Genomic DNA, 3,627 nt, shown 5'->3' on the forward strand with positions numbered 1-3,627 from the left:
CATTATTTAATTTTCACAGCAACCATTAACAAGTATTAATATCCTCATTTTACAGAAGATGAACTCGAAGTTCAGAGACAGAAATAGTTTACACAAGGTTACTCTAAGTGAATGGTTGCACAAGAATTTGAACCCAGTTTTCCATAGCCTAAGCTTGCTCCACTATTCCATAAAGTAGAACTCTTACAGGGCTCAGCCTTGTATTTTGGGAAAGAGTTTTATATTTTCAATTTAGGTCATCTGGAAACTAGTGCATCACACAAAGGAAATGTTTTCAGAATAAAATTTGGTCCCCTGATTATGTGGGAAGTCGCAGGACTGCAGCACCCGGGGAGATAGCCAAGTGTTAATAAGGTGGCTTTTAATGAGGTGCTCAGGAAAGGAAGGGCATACTCTTGCCATGCACGAATTTCTGCTTCACACTTTAAGAAGGGTGCAATTAAACAACAGCAATAATAATAGTTTACTTTTATTGAGGGTTTTCTCTGTGCCAGGCCTTGTGCTTAGAACTTTACAGGCAATGGTGGTTAAGTGTAGGAATTCCTTGGCTAGAAATATGCCTTCCCAAGGGATGAATTAGTAAACGTTTCTCTTGAGGGGTGGACTAAGGTATATTAATTATGGAAAATAGCACTACATAGTGAATATATGTGTGTGTGTATATATATATTTGACATAATATATTTATGTATAATTGGAGACTAGGAGGCTTATACATTTCTCAAGAAAGTGCTAAGGAATCATGAACAGCTTCTCCAGGAACATTTGACTACTCTTCTCAGCCAGTTGTGCTCTGAGGAGTGAATAAAAGATGTTGGAAAGAGAGTGTAAATTATACAGATTCAATCCATTTGTAGCAGTAAACATAATGGCTCTGGCAATATTATGTGCAAATTCCATGAAAATGTAAATTATGAAGAATTAGAAATCAATGAAGAATTAGGCTAAGAAACTTCCTTTTTTGTTTTTGTGGGTTATTTTCCTTTTGAGATAAGGATAGTGTTTCCTCAAAGTATCATGTCTCACCTCAATTCCTCGTTTGTATTTGCAGCATATAGCGTTAATAAATACCCACTTGTACATGGGGACTATATAAACAAGATATGACTCCTTCTCAGACCAGTATTCATGGCTTCTCACTTTTCTGTCATTCTAGATTTAACAGGGAAGAATCTCCTCAAATTTCAACAAGTGACTTTACCCTCATAGTTTCCTTATGTTTTCCAGAGTATGATTCCTTGACACAGACTACAACCTTTTGTATTCTCTATGGACCTGTTGCTGCATTCTTTCCTTGGGTAAACATCTTCTTAATCGTCCTCCGGGTTTGGTCTAAGCAGGGAGACCAAATTAGACCCCAGGAGTGTGAAATTGGCATATTCACAATTCTTGTGTCTTACTATGATTCCCTTAAGTCACCCCTTTAGAATCTGGATGTAAGTAAATCTACAATCCTAGGTAAACCATACTAGTGAGAGAAGAGCTACTTGTCAAGAAATGGTGGCATATTCATTTTAATTATAATGTACAATTATTTTCTTAATTACTTTTTTAATAACTTCAATGACACTATATTTAGATTAACAGCTCTGTAGATTTTTAAAAATAATTTCAACTTTTTTTTTAGATTTGGGAGGTACATGTACAAGTTTGCTACATGGGCATATTGCATGATGCTGAGGTTTGGGGTACACATGATCCTGTCACCCAGATAGTGAGCACAGTACCCAATAGATAGTTTTTCAGCCCTTGCCCCTCTTTCCTCCCTCCATCCTCTAGAAATCCTCAGTGTCTATTGTTCCCATCTTTATGTGTATGTGTACCCAATGTTTAGCTCCCACTTACAAGTGAGAACAAATGGCATTTGGTTTCCTGTTTTCTCTGTTAATTTGTTTAGGGTAATGGCCTCCAGCTACATCGATGTTGCTGCAAAAGACATTATTTTGTTCTTTCTATGGCTGTGTAGTATTCTATGGTATATGTGTACCACGTTATCCTTTTCCAGTCCACTGTTGATGGGTACCCAGGTCAATTTCACGTCTTTACTATTGTGAATAGTGCCATGATGAACATACGAGTATGTGTATCTTTTTGATAGAACAATTTATTTTCCTTTCAGTATATACCTAGTAATGGAATTGCTAGGTTAAATGGTAGTGCTGTTTTAAGTTCTTTGAGAAATCTCTAAACTTTGAGAATCTCCCATTTCCATGTGGCTGAACTGATTTATATTTCCACCAACAGTTTATAAGTCTTCACTTCTCTCCACAGCCTTGCTAGCATATGTTATTTTTTGATTTGTTAATAGCAGCCATTCTGGCTCTCTGCTCCTCCCATTCAACAGACAGCTACATCTTCTTGTGTAGTGCCAGCCACATCCCTGAGATGCTATGGAGAAAGTGAAGGGTGGAGTAAATGAGTTTGGCTGTATTAGACACCAGGTCACCAGGGCTGCTTTTAACTCTTGAAAAGTAGATTTAGATTTTGTCATGATCAATGACTACTTCCTTGACTTCAATCACATGGTACCTACATGTTCTAATATGATCCCACCCATGACGAGTTCCACAGCACCATCAAGGCTGAGAATGCGAAGCTTCTCATCAATGGAAATCCCATTTCCATTTTCCAGTAGTGAGATCCCACCAAAAGCAAATTGGGTGATGCCAACAGTGATTATGTTGTAGCGTCTACCATTATCTTCACTACCATGGAGAAGGTTGGAGCTCACTTAGAGGGGAGAATCAAAACAGTCATCATCTCTGGCCCTTCTGCTGATGCCCCCATGTTTGTGATGGGCATAAACCATAAGAAATACAAAAACAGCCTCAAGATTGTCAGCAATGCCTCCTATACTACCAACTGCTTAGCTTCCCTGGCCAAGGTCATCCATGACAACTTTGGCATTATGGAGAGACTCATGACCACAGTCCACGGCCTTCACTGCCACACTGCCACACCCAGAAGACTGTGGATGGACCCTCTGGGAAACTGTGGCGGGACTGCCTTGGGGGTCTCCAGAACATCATCCCTGCATCTAGTAGCCCTGCCAAGGCTGTGTGCAAGGTCATCCCTGAGCAGAATGGGAAGCTCACTGGCATGGCCTTCCATGTCCCCATCACCAATGTGTCAGTCATGGATCTGACTAGCTGTCTGGAGAAAGCTTTCAAATATGATTACATCAAGAAGGTGAAGCAGGCATCAGAGGGCACCCTCAAGAGCATCCTGGGCTACACTTAGCACCAGGTTGTCTTCTCCAACTTTAACAATGAAACCCACTCTTCCATCTTACATGCTGGGGCCAGCATCACCTTTGACAACCACTATGCCAAGCTTATTTCCTGGTATGATCAGGATTTTGGCTATAGCAACAAGGTGGTGAACCTCATGGTCTACATGAGCTCCAAGGAATAAGAACCTCCAGGCCACCAGCCCCAGCAAGATCTCCAGAGGAAGAGAGATGTCCTCAGTCCTGCACCACACTGAGAATCTCCCTTGCCACAGTTTACATGTCATACCTTCTAAAAAGAGAGGGGCCTAGGGAATCATACTTCGTTGTATACCATCAATGAAGTCCCCTGTTCTGAAAAAAATAGCCATTTTGACTTGTGTGAGATTGGTTTTGAT

General features: G+C 40.4%; 1 pseudogene; it reads left to right on the forward strand.

Moving 5' to 3' along the window:
• The first annotated feature begins 2,390 nt into the window (after positions 1–2,390).
• On the forward strand, positions 2,391–3,414 carry LOC139358317 (glyceraldehyde-3-phosphate dehydrogenase pseudogene; annotated as a pseudogene).
• Positions 3,415–3,627: the final 213 nt, after the last annotated feature.

The sequence above is a fragment of the Macaca nemestrina genome, chromosome 14, assembly GCF_043159975.1.
Source record: "Macaca nemestrina isolate mMacNem1 chromosome 14, mMacNem.hap1, whole genome shotgun sequence".
Classification (NCBI taxonomy): domain Eukaryota; kingdom Metazoa; phylum Chordata; class Mammalia; order Primates; family Cercopithecidae; genus Macaca; species Macaca nemestrina.